Here is a 19,519-nt window from a genome sequence, read left to right as displayed (position 1 = left end):
AATCGATTAGCACAATAGCTGTTTTGGTTTTATCTCATGATCATTATCATAATGATATGTTTTCATTCATTATTTATGATTTAAGCACTCTATCGTGACCATGTCTTTTCTGTGTATTCTGTTATTTTTGCATAGGTACATTTATTGTTAAAGATTTCATGAAATCACATTCCAGACTTTTCAATCTTTTTTTAAAGGAACTCACAATAACAACAAATGTTGAGTTCCTCTTTGATTTTGAATACTTTATGTTTTCTTCCTTTGCATAATATGTCTTGATGGGAAAAGTATATATTTCTTTTATTTTGTATTTTTTCTTTCATCGGGGAAAAGGTGCTATGGACACTAAGATAATTATTGATTTACAGTCTTAATAAGGAGAATTCGTTTGAGATAATTTAGCCGTTTATTTACTGGCGGTCGAGGCATCTTGAGAGATAAGACTAGGTGTCTATACCACCGAATACAATTTTCTGGAGTGATAGCGTCAATGTTACGCCTTGCGACCTATTGTATGACACGTGCTCACTATTCTCCCTTAGTCATGCGGGTTTCTTCTGTAGCTGTCCGGTTGTTAACCCTTTGCTGCAACCCAGATCGAGCGACGTCCCGCTTGACAGCAGCCTTAAACGCAGAGTGTGCCATTTCTGTACTATTAAGAAACGGCTAGTAGGGAGGTAGAAGTTTCATCCTGATCTGCTGGGAGCTCGGCACGGAAGTGTGGCCGGCGCTATCGTAGAATAAGTAAGTGAATTAATCCGCTGTGTATATATCGGCACATACTCGAACTGTTTCTGCCAAGAGGTTCGCGAAAGAGTTTAATGTTACTGTATCGTTTGCGATGGATTGATGAACCAGGATGGTTTTTTCCGACACCGCGAAACTGACGTTGCAGTTTGTGCCAAGCTGACAGTTGACAACTGTGCGAACAGGAACTACTCGAGAGGATCATCCAAAAGAGCGCCTGGTACAAATTGTGTACCCACATTCATCAATGAATATACAATGGCCGACGACTCCCTCATCTGCGAACCAATTCGCATAATCATAATGCTTTTCCAGAGTTTGGGGGACAATTCTGGATCGTCATCGGTCAACTTCATTGCTATCAATATCCCAACTAGAGCCAGTGAGATTGAAGACACGGAAACAGGCGGATTTCTGAGCAACAATGCCTCTATATTTCTCTTCATCTGTTGAAGCATGACGAGTGGGCTGCCATGAATAATAACCTGAAGCCTGGCTCGCATTTCTTCATCAAACTTAAGGTGGAGGGCACCTACTCTGGGTAACTTGTGGTGCTACCCAGACCGTAGGTAGGTCGCTACTCTGGACAGAGCAATACTCTTTTTGATAACAAATGTGTCTACCAGATGCAGGTAAACGGTTTGATGCCTCTCGAAGGCATCAAACAACCTTTCCCTATCTTTGTCTGATATACGCATGTACCTTACGCGTGGCTCCATGATTACAATCTGGTGTAATAGAAAGGGATATAAAACTCAACTGATACCGACCGGTTACGAATGTTGCAATGGAAAAGACTCATAATTTATAAAAGTATCTCATAATTTATTTCTTCCTTCTAGCTATAACAACATAATACAATTTACATGAGAAAATATGCCATTTAAAATTGTGATTTCTAATATTCACTCTTTGAATGTGAGTGAAAACAGACATGTAAATTTTGTGTTAAATCGAATAAACTTATATTGAACTCGAATGCTCAAGTGCGAATTTGAATTCTCGAAATGACGCTTCCTCACATTCCAACTAATTTTAATGCTCTCGACGGGCATTTAATTTGAATGATGTAAATGCTAAATTCTTTGACCGAAGTGCGAAAATGAGTGATCGAAAAACGAATTTGAATGACTCACTTCATGCCGCTAATTTTTTCGCGACTTTGAATGAACCAATTATCAAATTAAATGACAAACGTACGAAAATTACTGTAAAAACCTATATTTGAAGTTAATTATGCAGCATTATTGGTTTAGACACGACCGACAGAGAATCAACGGTTGCATTTACAATCAGCTATTATCAACTACGCAGCTTTATCCAAGGTCTACCCACAAATTTGATTTGAAGTGAACACGGCCTAACGTTTATAGCCATATGAAAGTTCTAAATGACACTTTCACTTTATCTTTCGTATCTAAAACCATAGTAATCTAGCAAAATGTTTAGCAACGTATAAATAAACTCAGTTCGCTTCGACTACCACATATGGTCAGACCTTGAATAAAGTTGCGTAGCTGAAAATAATTGGTTCCAAATGCAACTGTTAATTTTCTATGCAGCAGAAGTACACGCTGTATAATTAACTCTAAAAATTAAAATGAAAGATATGCAGATATGCAAGTCTCCGAATTCATTGTAAAAAAATATCATTCTTGCTTCGCATGTTTCAACCAAGTTCACTGGAAAACTTTACCTAATGTTTTCCTAAATCTAATCAATATCACCGTAAATTCATCATCCGCTAACTCTTCTAATATAAGGCAGCTTATTCACCGCAGAAATAATAGTAAATTATGACAAGATTTCAATAACCCACCTACTGGATCTAGCGAACGTACATATCTAAATACCAACAAAGGAGATGCAAACTGCAATGAAAAGCACCAATTATTGCCAAATCGTAATAGTTGAAATGCTTATGATATTGTTAACTTGGTAACAAAACCAGAAAAATGAAGTCGGAACTGCCCTATATACAAATAGATATGATAAATACTCATGTGGAGAAAAATCAAAATGCCTATATCTGTTCACGGTACAAGATTTGTACCGTGAACAAAAGAGCAGGACCTTAAGTTTACATTGGGCAGATACTTGATTCATTTACGAATCGTTATAGCAATTATGTCGTCAGCTTGAAGAGAATCAAGAAGAGATATTCAACATTTTTGGCCGATTTTGTATGACTGAAGGGTGATTAAATTAAGTAGAATATAACTTGGTGCATAGTAAGGCACGCAAGTCTATAAACTACCATTTCCCGGTGATGCCAACTCTGCTCCAAAGAATTCCTATTTAGTCTGTGGACAAAAGAGAAGATCATTAATATATTTTCTAAAAGACTCTCAAGATGCCTAGTGATATAAATGTACGTTCGCACAATGCCGTGGGAATGAATTTGCGTAAATGTTACCATAATATATTTTCAGGTATGGATGAATTAAGTTCAGTTTTAACATACCCGTTCTTATAAACACCAAGTAGCTATTTAACTAACTCTGTGATCGTGAGTGCACCAAACCACACGTGTACGCATGCTTACATTTTTGCGATGCTTGTAAGAGCGAGTGGTCATGCGCCATGTAACTTGCGCGAGGGCGTTGATACATCCATATCTGTTAACGGTTATTTAGAATATTTTCTCGTTGTATTGCTTGTTCTTTTTTTTTTTTGGCCGTCTATGTTTTTATGTTTACCTTCTATATAAATGAAGATTTTCCATAGTTTTGATGTTTTTCAGTCTACGAAATTCGAAGATACGTTGCGGAACTGTTATTTTAACGAGTTACATCGATTTATCACATGATGAGACCTATCTGCACCACTGGATGCTCCTGAACAAGCTGTTAAGTGACCCACCCATGAGGGATTCAGGTGGGATGTGTCGAAATAATTGTTGTGATTGATAATAAAAACTTTCGTATATTACATCTTCCCTAATTTAGTTACCATATATATATATATATATATACAATTATAAGTGTGTGTGTATGTATGTATATATGTATGTATGTATGTATGTATATATATGTATCACCGTGATCACCGTGACCGCCCAGGCTATCAGATGTTGCTACACATCGCTGGTCACAATGCGTTTCGCATTGTTTTAGCCTTTAAATGACGCCAGACCGACAGAAGAAAGACTGAGAGAAAGTTGCGGCGAAAGAGTACAGCACGTATCGCCCCCCCCCCCTGCCGGAGGCTCGTGGAGTTTTAGGTGTTTTCGCCCAATAAACACTCACAATGCCTAGTCTAGGAATCGAAACCGTAATCCTATGACCGCGAGTCCGCTGCCCTAACCACTGGGCCATTGCGCCTCCACATGTATATATATATATATATATATATTATATATATATATATATATATATTATATATATATATATATACATATATTTATATATATATAATATATATATATATAATATATATATATATACTATATATATATATATATATATATATATATATATATATATACATATATTATATATATATATTTATATTATATAGAGGGCATTATTACACATAAATGCCACACGCTAGGAGGGACTTTCAAGGTCATTATTACCAAAAATAAACGAATCGTACCGAATACAGCTCTTGAAGCAAGACATTTAGAAAAAGAATTTAGTTCCAGATCACTTGTGATTTCGCAATTAACGTATTATCTACGTCTTTTGTTCATCAGTGAAACATATTAAGAACACATCAAAAATAAACAAAACCAAACATACCTATCGGGACCGAACCGACAACCCGCGCCTCTACCGTAGCACATGGAAGTGTTTATTCATCATACACTCTTGTAAATGGCGGGCTTTTTCGAACTGCATTGTGTGTGTGTGTGTGTGGCTAGGTGCATTTGTTTGAGTGCGTCTGTATGTAAAATTGAAAAATATGCTTATGGAGTGGTAATATAATAACAGACGAATTAATATGTTTCTAAATGAATTTTGGTACAACCATGTAATTAAGTGCATCGTCCAAATTTAAACTAATTCATCCGTCCATCTGTATACAGTAATTCATTGGAAATAATGGATAGACACTCTTACAGAATACAGCTTTAAAATGTACCAAGTCATCTGGAAACGACATTAAATAAACACCGAATAATAATTTAGTGTATTGCGATGCATAGAATGTAGTACGTGGAGTCGATAAGATAAATGTAGATGTTATTATGCTGATGCGAGAAATGTAAGTAAAAATTGAAATATTTTAGGTTTATCAGTGCATTATCTATGGTGTGGATTGTAGTTTACTGTTAAGTGTGGAGGTTTATTATACTATTTTCTAACCTCGTCACACGGTTTTGTAATATGTTATTAACATTTTGACAAGTACTTACTAACTTGGTGAAATCCGTAACAAAAATAAAAGAAAAAAGAGGAATAGGGAAAAAATAACGACGGTCTGAAAAATATTTGCAACTTGATATGTGTCGGTATATAACTGATATGAAGTCACGTCATTAATTTGTAATCTTTTGAAAACGCATTTCTCATATGTTTAGTTGAGTAAAGAAACAATTAACTTTCAGGAGTTGTTTTGTATGTCATAGAAACCACATGAGTGTATTTGATTTACTTCACGCTGTATAGTGGTCTCTTTACCTTTTCCATGCACCCTTGCACGCGCATAAACACACACATGCACGCGCAGGTACACACAGACACACGCACTAATGGATTCACGCACAAATTTATACACACACAACCCTAATGCTCAACTGGTACTTATTTCATCGCCCCCGAAATGGCGTTTGAACTCTGAACATATATTCAGAAGAAATGCATCTAAGCCGTTTGAAGTAACGATTCAGACAGCTTGCCGCTTTATACATATATCATTATGCATTTGTGACGTTCAGATTTGTGTAGGTTTTATTAAAGAATTGGATGTACATTTGCAACACAGTCGTTCACTAAATATTCCTTTTCCATATCTATCATCACTCTCATTATGGACGGTACATTTCAACTGCGTTAGTTTATCCTGGTAATTGAAAATTATTCTACACATGCCTGAAATTATTTTCCAAGTGCAAAACAATGTTTCTTGTACTACTTTCCCGTAGGATACGTAATAATCAGAGATAAAAATCTATCCCGATAATTAATTGCGAATGTATGCATATTCTGCTCTATAAGTGCAGATGTTTGAATTTGTTTCCTATTTCTCTAAAACACAAATAACATAAAGTTAGTTAGCAATATAGATAAAATTTGAATGTCTTATATAGTCACGCTTAAATATTCATTTTAATAAATCCGTATAAGCTATACAAAGATAGGTTAGTAATTGTTGTCTGCGTTGGGTTGGTCATATCAATTTTGTGTATCAAAATTCTAAATTATTCCTGAAATTATTATTTGAAAAGAAAGCTTTCGTAAAAAAATCAAATTCAATAAAACACAATTCTGAAGTCGTTTGTACCGTATGATAAATAATTTCTGTACAAACTGAATTGAACATGGCCGCTAAATTCTTTGACATTTCCTCTAAGAACTATAGTATGAATATATGTATATATTTTATTTTTAGATCGAAATCAAAAGAGAATATGAATCGCATGAAAGTTTGTTTTTTTCTTTCTTTATCATAGATTTCTGAGAAAATATGCAGTTTTACGTGATAGATCGATAAATTTCCAAGCCAGTGTCATGTTTGCTAAGTGTGATTGGTAAAAGCGTAACCGGTCTTTAGCATTCAAAAACAGGTAAACGTCTAATATTCTTCCACACTGCTTTGAGTTCAAATCAATTTATTGAATTTATAAAATTATTCTGCTAAGAAATGCAGGTCCAGCGTGCCTTGCAAATTTACATTCTATTAAAAGTATAATGTGTTTCAATGAGCATTAAACATTACAATAGAAATGTTTTCTGTCATACATATGTATACAGTGAACAATTATTACATAAGACGATTTAATATTTCAGGAAAAATGTGATGTAACAGATACTTCATAGGAATGATATGCACAGAGTTACACTAATACTTCTTCGGAAAAGAGAAGTATTAGTGAAGTATTTATACTTCTTCACAAAGGAAGATGTATTAGTATTACGAATACCTCTTCAAAAATGTCATTCTGTGGATTTTGTGCATAGAAGCGAAAATTACAGAGCTTTATAACCGAATAAGGACAATGGAAAATGTCATTATTTATGATTCTCTCCAGCTCAGTATTTGGTTATTTACTATAAGCGCCTTATAATTACATATATAGAAGTCAATGTTGGATTTGGTAATTCAGTTATTCATCGACAGCTGCGTGCCATCGGAAAAGACAGCAAAGTGGGTCAGATGTCTTTAAAATGAAGCTGGATCTCTTCCTGTCAGGTGTCCCAGATGAACCAACTTCACGGCAGGAGGGGCAGATGAGGGCAGCTGCATCGAACTCTCTCATGCACCAAATAGCAGTTGCTAGAAAGCCTCCATGAAGTGAAACCAAGTAGCAACACCAAATGGCGGTGCCCCAGCATGGCCACAGCTCATAAGCTGAAACTAGAATCAATCAATCAATCAATCAATCAATCAATGGGTTCTCACAAACTTTCCGAGCCTAATCGCACGCAGAGATTGAAGGTGTGCTCTTCTTTGGTGTCACGTCTCACGAATGAATCATTTTCGGACCGAAGAAATGTTACTTTCAAGAAGACAATCCAGGTTTACAGTATTAAGGAAGCCAAACATTTGTAATTGATATGATTTAAATGAAGTCAAAAACTACAGTGTTTATTAGGCTCAACTTATCAATGTTGTATTAATTTCAGAAGAAATAAGAAAACTAATATTCTAGACATACAGGGTGATAAATGACCATATATTCTCAGCAATAATAAGTAGAAATATATATATATATATATGCGTATATATATATATATATATATATATATATATATATATATATATATATTATATATATATATATATATATATACATACATATGTACATGCATATATATATATATAATATATATATATATATATATATATATATATACATACATATGTACATGCATATATATATATACATATATATACATGTAAATATATATATATATATATAAACATATACACACATGTATGTATACGCATATATATATATATATATATATATATATATATACATGGATTCACATTCATATACATACACATATGTAATGATATCTGATCTACCATTTGTATGAATCAGAGCGAAGTTCACATATACATTGATAGTGGTTGCTGAAATACAGACACGAATATATTTATATACTATGCCGCAATTTCGTATGAAAATACGATTAAATTTGATTCGGTATAATTTATTTTTTTAGTTTCCCTGAGCACATGTTTAGTGCTCTGCTCCCTATGAATATAATTCAAGTAACTGAATGACACCGCACAAATATGATTGAAAACTACTTAAAATATTGCCTTCAGTTCTGTCTTCAGATAATACTAGTGATGATGATGCGTTAACTCAGACCATGGGTAGATGCGACTTTTTGCTTACAAATTCCTCGTTACCTCTCATTTTTATCTTATGTTTGACTATTTCATAGGCGATTTTTTTTTCAAATTAAAAAATTCAAGCAGAAATAAAACGCATTGGCAAAATACATTTGGTTATTTTAAAGACTTTTCTTTGCTCTACAAGATACTGTGTTTTGATTCCCTTAATTTTATTGATGTTTGTGTATTTTTAGAACATGTAAAAGGGAATGTCATTTGGAGAAATCTGAGCATTTTCGACTGAGCATTTAGTCGAGGTGTTAAGGCCTCCGAAGCTACTCGTGAGTTTTATGCTGTGTATGGAGAAGGATCAAGGTCTTGAAGTACCGCTCGGCATTGATTTTCGCGCATCAAAAATGGGTATCTGAACCTCCAGAACGTATCACAAATCGGTCGACCAATTCAGTTCGATGAAGAGCGATTAAAACAACTTCTTCATAAAAATTCCGTCAAATGCCCAGAGAATTTGCGCAGCAGATGGAATGTGAGAAAAAAGAATGTTGTGAACCACCTTCATTCAATAGGCAAGGTTGAGAAACTCAGCGCCTAGGTGCCACACATTTTGATCGTAAACAAGAAAAAATTAACGCTCGAATGGGAAGTGCTACTACAACCTACACACTCTCTAGACTTGGCACCGTCAGGTTTCATCTGTTTCGAACGTTTCGAGCACTTTCGAGCGGTGTATTGTTCTATATTGACGTGGAATTTAGAGCTTAACTGGACGAATTCTTTGAGTCAGGACCGCAAGATTTCTATCGCAGAGACATCGAAAAACTTATTGAACGATGGGAGGAAGTCGTAAACAACAACGGTGAGTATATAATTTATTAATTTGTTGTAGACGTTTTCTTTAAAATAAATTTTAAAAAGAAAGCAAAATGATTATAAATTATTCCTCAATCTGACAGATGAATATCGTTATTTATTCTTATAATTATCATTATCTAAAGATGCAATTCATACTTCTCAGACATCAGGAAATATTGAACCTTAATTGAAAAGAAAAATTTGGATTGACTTTGCCAGTTCTGATAATTTACCCACTCGTTCTTTTTTGCTTACTTAAAACATCCATAAATGTGCAACCGACTTCACTAGGGCTTAAATAGCATACATAATAGCAAACATGGCTGAATTTAGTCCTCGTCAACCAAAGGATCATTATCTCTTTGAATCGGATGGCCATGTGCAAGTATGAAAGAAAAGCTGTGTCACAAAATCTTTTCTTTTATAAGAAGTGTTTAAGAGTAGGACGTTTAGGACGTTTTAGAGAATTCAACCCTCTATTAAGCTTCTGATTGACAAAAAGGAAACCTCTAAATCTTACGAAGAAACAGAAGTTAAGTGTCTTCTTGCTATCATATATAGTGTTTCCTTTTCTCTCTTACACAAACGTTATACACTACAAGGAAATGCCAAACGCAACGATATTTTCATGATGAAATTTAGTTTGTATTACAGATGAAAATGAAAAGAAATCGCTCTAAGCTGAAAAATAATATAGATAGTCGCATATGTTTGATCAAGTACATAATACTGGCTCTACGCTGTTAATAATGCAACTCATATATTAATTCAATTACTTTCCTCAGTCATTCTCACCCGCCACAAAAAAAAGAGCTAGCATCACTCATTTTGACAGACGTAAAACGAGGAAATATACATAATTTAATATTTTTATACGTTTTTTTTTTACATTCAAAACATTCCTGCTGTATAATGATATTGTAGATAAGGTGTGGTTTAAAATATTTTTGTTTACATAGTCGGCTGTGATTCTTTTAATTTCGAAACAAAGTTAATTAATTTCCAATGCAAGTTCCATTAAATATATATTATTTAATTATTCTGAGTATTTCATAAAAGTTTGATGTATGTGCGTGTGTGACACACACACATTCATACACGCACGCACGCACACACACATATATATTTACATATATATTCCTACACATGCATTTATTTCCATTTATATATATATACGTATATATATATGTAATTTATACACACATACACACACAGAGATATATATATATGCATACAAACACACACACAAACACATATGCACACATATGTATTAAGACATACATAAGTATGTATATATACATTTATATATGAGTACATACATACATAAAAATATGTGTATCTTTATGTGTATATATTTATATATATATTTTTTCCTATGCAGAAACTCCCGTACACACAGATATATACAGAGACATATATGCGCCTACATAATTGTGTGCTAGTGTGTACTGTTATACTGTAAGTGTCTGCACGTGTATTATAGCTGTACTATTATATAACCTGTTTCCGAGAGGATGAGATATCAATCTGTGATACGATAACAAATTGATAAACAATCTGCAGACATAACTGCTGTTTTATCTACCCGTTTATCAACAACCCGTAACGATAAATAATAAAGCTACATTTCTCAATGTTCGTACATAGATGTTAACAATTCACAGAGCCAACAACATATAATTATATATACATATACGTATGTATATATATATATATATATATATATTATATATATATATATATATATATATATATATATATATATATATATATATATATATATATATATATATATACAGAGAGAGAGATTGAAAGATAGAAATATGTAAGTATAAATATATATATATATATAATATATATATATATGCATGTATAAGTATAGAATATCATAGAATGATTTGCAGCACAAAGCTGAAAATTTTACCTTCTGAAATTACTCTATAATTATTGTAGAATTTTGATGTTTTATATATAATTGAAAAATGATATCAACTGAATATTAAGAAGGAACAAAACAAAAGAAAACTGCATAGATACAGGTTAGGAATTTCAGAAATATTACACGTGAACTTGAAAATGTTGGTTATTAAATCTCACCGACCAGGCTGGTGAAAATGGCATATTTATCTTCCTTAACATGTTGAATGTAGACCTTAGCAATTATTAAAACATAGAAGTCTGAAGGTGCTAACATAACATGTGAGATCTGAAAAGTAATGAAAAAAGTTAGTTAAAGAAATATGGAAAATGAAGCATGTTGCTTTCACTAAATATACTGTCAGGGGAATTATATGCAACCAGTGTTCAAGATGGATCCTGCCATCACAGAACAGACAAATATTGTGTAGTAAAACTGACATATGAGACAAAAAGATATAGAGAGAAAGGACGAAAGTAAGAATGAACGGAAAAGAGGGAAAAAGACTGAAAAAGATAGAAAGAGAGAGAGAGAGAGAGAGAGAGAGAAAGAGAGAGAGAGCAAGAGAGAAAAATAGAAACATAATTGACAGCGAAAAAGGGGTGACAGCATATGAAGAACAGAAACCGTGAATGGGAGTAATTAAATCACGATAATTTGAGTAACACATCGGTATTTCGAAGGAATCAGACTTGGTGATACATGCAAATATATATATATATATATATATATATATATATATACTTACATACATATATATATATATATATATGTATATATATATATATATATATATATATATGTATGTATACATGTATGTTTGTATGCACGTATATATATGTATATGCATACAAAATTTTGAGTTGGTTCAAAATATATAAATACATATATATACTTACATATATATATATATATATATATAATATATATATATATATATATATATGTGTATACATGTATGTCTGTATGCACGTATATATATGTATGTGTATGCATATGCATGTATATGCATACAAAATTTTGAGTTGGTTCAAAATATATAAATACATACTTATATATATATGTGTGTGTGTGTGTGTGTGTGTGATGGCGCAGAGAGGATGGACGTTTTTGAAAATACCTTAAATCAACCAAACCCAAAGATACCCAGAGTGAGAGAGACAACTTGTGACCTCGGTTCAAATTATAACTGACCAATTGTAGAGAACGCTGAATTTAGACTTGCCACATTGTGGACCATAGGTGGGATTCTCGGTAATATTTCTAATTTCTTTATTGCCCGCAAGGGAATAAACATAAAGGGGACAAACAAGAACAGACAAACGGATTAAGTCAATTATATCGACAGCAGTGCGTAACTGGTACTTATTTAATCGACCCCGATGGATGAAAGGCAAAGTCGACCTCGGCGGAATTCGAATTCAGAACGTAGCGGTAGACGAAATACGGCTAAGCATTTCGCCAGGCGTGCTAACAATTCTGCCAGGTCGCCGCCTTAATATTTCTGTGAGTACACTTTCTTAAGCACCTTAGGGTAATATTGTGGATACATTTTACTTGAGTTGACTTCGTTAGCACAGGTACTTCCCTTTGATAATCATGTTAGTAAGTTTCCTTGTACAATTTTTTTTGATAACTCCTTTTCATAAATTTAAAATCACCTAGCCCCCACTTATATTGAAACTACCCGTGAATAAATTTTAGTATTCCCTAGAACATTACTAGTGCACTCCTTTATCTACAGACCTCGTAGCCCCGAGGTGTAGTTTTTATTAATACATTGGTCTTCTTGACTTCTATTCTAGGCAATGTTTTCTTTCCTATTTCTTCTTCCCTTTGTTCATATTGCATGTCTTTGTCTTTTAATCTGATGAAGCTCCGTGTCTTAATTCGAATGTCCTACGCAGATGAAGAACTTTTTTTCACAATTATTTATAGACAGTGTTTGCAACGGTTACAGAAACGGCCGTATGATTTGTAACATTACCTATTTGTTATGCAATGATTTGTATAAAGAAAGCTATAAATGTGGGTCCGATCGATGTGTTTGTTATCCTGAGAGGTTTTCCCCATTTTCGAATTTATGTATATATATAATATGTTCTTATGTACTTTTACCTTTTTTTAAATGATATGTCAGTGTTATTTTCATTTATGCGTAATTTAGACAATAGTTTTTTCACCGCACCCTGTATATGTGTGCGCGGTGGGGAGAGACAGAATGAGAGAGGGAGACTGACAGACATACGGACAGGTAGACATACAGAGATAGATTATTATATAGAGCGATAAACACGGTGTAGATAGTAATAGATATTGATATAATAATGAATGAACGATTCTTATATTGCACAAAGGGGAGAAAACGCTTAAGTTTTTTTTTATAGCAGGAGACATAAATGTGAGAATATAAAATCAACAGTGTTTCACACGTATAGCTGCACACAAGCGACTTCTTAAAATATGTGTGTATATTAAAATGTCATTATGTATGCGTGTATATATATTATATATATATATATATATATATATATATATATATAATATGTGTGTGTGTGTGTTTGTGTATACATATGTACATGTGTATATACGTATGTACATATTTGTATATATATATGTGTGGTGTATTTATGTATATAATATATATATATATATATATATTACAAATGTATAATACATATATGGACATATACATATATATATGTGTGTGTGTGTGTGTTGTGTGTGTATAATATGTACATTTATGGATATGTATATATATGTGTGTGTGTGTTGTATGTATATCATCATATATATATATTATATATATATATATATATATATAAATGTATAATACATATATGGATATACACATATATGTATGTGTGCGTGTGTGTGTGTGAATGTGGGTGTGAGATAGTTTGCACTAGAGAACGAGACATAGAGAGTCAGTTAGAGAGATTAAAAGAAAGTGAGATGCAGATAGCAGATTTATTGATATCTTAAATGGAAATATTTTGTAGGCTGGAGGTGGAACTATACTTTTCATTATAGAATGATGCACTTAATGAACTACTCAAAATCTAACACGTTATACATTAGCAAAGTCTTTTCTTCCTGATTCAAACCACTGCAGATGCTGTGCGGGCGATTGTAAAAAGAATATTTTGTAAACCATATGCATGCACGCAGTTTCGCACGCATGCTTTTAGAAGCATATACATAAACACACATTTAGTGAACTTGATCACCATAATCATCTTTCTAAGCTTTATCATGATCATCATCGTCACCACAATTAGAATCAACATTATTGTAATCGAAAACTACAAGATCAACAATAATATCAGCTGCAATTAATCTCGCAAAATATTCCCAAGGCTTTCTGAATATTTTTTTTTACACATTTTCTATAACTGTATGTCATATATGAATATGTTTTCGTGATTGCTTCATTGCTAGCTAATAAACAAATTTACACTCACAAATACGAAAGCTACACACACACACGCACACACACACACACACACACACATATATATATATATACACATATATATACAAATATATATATATACATATATATATATGTATATATATATATACATAAATACATATATATATATATATATGTCTGTGTGTTTATATTTATATGAACATATATATGTGTACATACACATGTGTGTATATATATATATATATGTATGTATATATAACTGTACAGATTATATATATATATATAATATATATATATATATATACATACACATATATATATACATACATATATATGTTTATATTTATATGTACATATATATATATATATATATATATTATATATATGTGTGTATACGCACATATATATATATATACATGTATATATAAATGTACACATTTATGCACACATGAAGTGTTTTATGTATTTATTTTATATAATTTCATATTAGTGTACAAATGTGTAAGTATTGTACATCGTGTGTATTGTATATATTTGGAATATTTGAAGATACTACATATTGATATTAATATAATTTTCCCATTAAAAATTCTTTCAAAACTAAGAATTCATGGAGAGATTTTTTAATATATCTTATAAATACGAGAGCAAATAAAACTTTGTGAGAACTAGAGATAGCAAATATGAATATGTCATGACAGAAAAGAAAGGGGAGTGCAGGAGACTTGAACAAAAGCCAAATGTTAATAAGCACATACCTTTTTACACGCACACAAACATACACACACACTCACATAGAAACTAGAAGCACCCACACTCACACATATACAAGTGTATATATATATATATATGCGTATGTGTATATGTGTGCATGTGTGTTTATGTATATATATATATATATATATATTATATATATATATATATATATATGTATATATATATATATATATATGTGTGAGTGTATGTGTGTGTGCATGCAACTACCGCTACCTTGTTATACAGACCAATATCTTTAGATATATGTATATAATATATATATATGGATATAGATATGAATATATACATACACATACACACACACATATTGGGTTATCCCATATATGATGCAGTTTTTTATACTTCTATTTTTCAAAATTAAGATAAACAACGATTTAAAAAAAATCTAAGCTATACTCTCCTTCATTTTCTACAATGCTCTTCCATCTATCTTGCAAGGTTCCAGTTCCAAAATTCATATATCCGTGATGAAAACTACTCCTCCAGCACTGTTCTAACCTTGTATACGAATTTCATATTTTTCCGTCCAAATGATCTGGAGACTGCGAAATAAATGATAACACTGGTCAACACACTTTTTGCTGACTTCGTTTTTGTAATTACTGTAATTAACTTTGAAACGCTTAGTTCAAATGTGTTATCCATTTTTCCCTAACACATCAGATCTTCATTCTATAGAATACCTCTATCTTATGATGTACTGTATAAATTATTTACTTGGATAGCTTACTACGTCTTATAGCTTACAACCATGTTATAAATGTCAATACAATATGAAATATAACATGGCATCAATTTTACTAAATACACACTGTTTTTCTAATATGAAGTTTAAAGCACGAACTGTCATATATGGAACAAATTTTCGCTTGCGAAAATGTGGAGTATTTCATATCTACACAGAGTCTTTGAATTCTCGAACATTAGTCTGTCGTCATGTATGTGTTCCATAGGCCTGTATATCTCTCCTCCATAATCCTGATTGTTTGATAAAAGCTCTCACGATGCTCATCTCTGACGTCTCCGAGATTAGGAAATTCCTCGAGAAGGCTATTGAAAAAAATGAAACTTTATGCTTATGTTGCAGCCTAAATCATGAAAGCTATAAAGTAATGTCTCCCAAAATCTTTGTAATTTACAGCCTTTCTACTCTCCGCAAAATCCTTTTACAACAGTCACAGATGAATCCCATGTTCTTTTTTCTATGTCAGTCATCATGTTCGAGACATTCTGGCACCTTGTTAACTTTCTGATTTGTGGCCCATAAAAAAAACACCAGCCGTTATTTTATCATAACTTACGCCAGAAAATGTTGTACATAACAATATGAAACAGTTGCCTTCCACATTGAGAGCTTTGACAAATTACATCATTAGTCCTAGTTTAATATGAAGGTAAGGGAAAATGATTTTCTCTCGCTCAATACGTGATTGGTATATGATATTCTTCTCCTCAACAGTCAAACATTTCCTAAATGATCAGAGTTTCTCTTCCGAATGTTTGTCTCTTGCCTGGCTATTCCATAAACATAGGAAACACGGATATTTTGTATACACAGTTTGTGGGCCAAGTAAAATGTGCCCGTTTTTACATCCACACATATGACCCATTTGTGTTCATCATACTTAAGTAATTCTAGTACGACTTTCTATATGCTCATAATTCTATTTGAAGTGCACAGACTGACCAATAGGAAATGCACCAAATATGTTTCCATTACGGAATAATACACATTTTTCTTTGAATTATCTATAAAGAATCTCCATTCACTAAGATCTTACTGTTTAACACCCATCACGTTTAACATTCGGGCCTACGGCTCAACTGTAAACAAAATCTTTTCCTGTTCTAAAGAATGTCAAGAGAACAGTTCTGATTACTCTTTTGACAGACCAAGGTCTTCACGCATGCAAAATGTTGTTATCTGTTTGGTTCTGCTTGGTTGAAGTTTTCATGTTCTTTGGTTGCTGTTTCTCCAAAGTCTATATCACTGTCATTCTCAGATCTAGTTTTGTTTTGAAAACATACATCTACCCAATGTAGTTCTCTCCGGCTTCCTAATTTCGAAATATATCATGTGCACATCTGTGTCTTCAACCTACCTTAACATATTGTCTGAGTGCTATAAAGGCTGTACCAAGCTGCTTGTACCAGGCCAAAAGTTGTGATGGGTGTCACACAGCTAGTCCTTTTACTCAAGGAATGCAATGAGTTTCCGTTGGCCTATTCGTTCCATGACTTTGCAGATGTGTGATGTCAAAGAAATGGTATATCCGCTGCTTCCTCCAAATAAATAGGACATATTGATCTCTTGTTTAATCTTTCTGGGAAGTCACCACTTGCAAGAAAACTCTGAAAAGGAACCTGCTCTGCTTTTCCGAGGGCACATTTAAAAGTTGCTGATTAATGCAAAGCAAGGCATAACATAGCTAATAGCTGTTTCTCATCAAAATTCCCAGAATGCAATCTAAACATAAAAGCGAAAATAAAATTCTTCATCTTCATAGGGCATTTGAATTAAGGCAACCGATCTGAATCAGAATGCAAAACAAGAGCATACAATATAAACAAAAGGGAGAAGGAAGAGGTAAGAAAACATGGTTTAGACAAATAGTATAAAATCCCACTATGTTAATTGCGCATAAGTATTTACCATCCGAGCTCAAAGAACGTAGATAAGGGAATGAGTATATATATATATAATATATATATATATATATATATATATATATATATATATATATACACGCATACGTATACACACACATACATACGCACATACATACACACACACACACAACTACTTTCAGTTTCTGTTCATCACATGCGTTCATAAAGCTTTGCTCAAGCCGAGTCTATAGTAGAAGACACTTGCACAATGTGAGACTGAATCCGTAACGATGTAGTTACCAAACATGCTTATTTCCACACAGCCACGTCTGCCGATTTCGCTGTCTTTTATTTTAGCTAAGAAAAAGATAAATGAATTGCAGTCATGACCTGCTATTAGTTGTAGCCTTATTACTTGCAATATTCAATTAATGATGATAATTACGATATGCGTTTGCGACAACACGGTGGTATTTATTATATTTCACAGAGATTAACATCTATCTATAAACACGGAGCTGCATTGCAGTTATATTGAATTCGTACTCTCTGAAACTCAACGGGTGACAATCAAAACTATCACCTTTATAGGATGTTTGTGACCTGCTTACGAGACGTGTGCTGTGAGAGGTTAGCAGTTAATAAATACTTTGACGATGATAAATCCTAGAGAAATCTTTTTCTCCTCAATGGCGCCTATCTTTCCTCGGCTGCGTGTTTCTGTATTGCAGCCAGAAATCCAATCTCTTTAGAACCGCCTAAACAATGGCCAGCACAGCTACTTTTCTTTTCAAGTCTTACTTTTTTTAGCTTTGTCCTTCTCGATTCGGTGTAGTACGGCATAGGAAAATTATTCATTCATCTCCTAGACTACTGTTAAGAAACGAGCAACTCACTTTATATATTCAATATAGAGTAGCACTGCTTTTTTTACCGTCTCACAAAATTGTATCTTCACAATATTGCCAGATAGCCATTGACCCCATTGAAATAAAATGTCCTGCATTACATATAACTTGTTGAACTCTCTGTTAATTGGACTAGTTATTTAGATTTCAGCGAAACGCTAGATTATGTGCTGAGTATAGAAGAAGCATCAAGCATTATATATATATATATCACCGTCATCACCGTGACCGAATAGGCTATCAGATGGTGCTACACATCGCTGGTCACAACGCGTTGCGCATTGATTTAGCCTTCAAATGACGCCACCCCGCTGGCTAAGTGAGCAGGCCAACAGAAGAAAGAGTGAGAGAAAGTTGCAGCGAAAGAGTATAGCAGGGATCGCCACCACCCACTGCCGGAGCCTCGTGGAGCTTTAGGTATTTTCCCTCAATAAACACTCGCAACGCCCGTCTTGAATCGAAACCGCGATCCTACAACCGCGAGTCCGATGACCTAACCACCGGGCCATTGCGCCTCCACACACACACACACCACACTTTATATATATATATATTATATATATATATATATATATATATAGATATATATATATATATATATATATATATATATATATTATATATATATTATATAAATATATATATATATATATATAATTTATATTATATATATATATATCTATATTAATATATATATATTATATCTATATATATATATATATATATATATATATATATATATATATATATATATATATACAGATCAAAATACAGATCTCTTGTCATGTTCAACAAATT

This window comes from Octopus sinensis, linkage group LG4 (assembly GCF_006345805.1).
Source record: "Octopus sinensis linkage group LG4, ASM634580v1, whole genome shotgun sequence".
Classification (NCBI taxonomy): domain Eukaryota; kingdom Metazoa; phylum Mollusca; class Cephalopoda; order Octopoda; family Octopodidae; genus Octopus; species Octopus sinensis.
Note: the sequence above shows the minus strand (reverse complement) of the source record.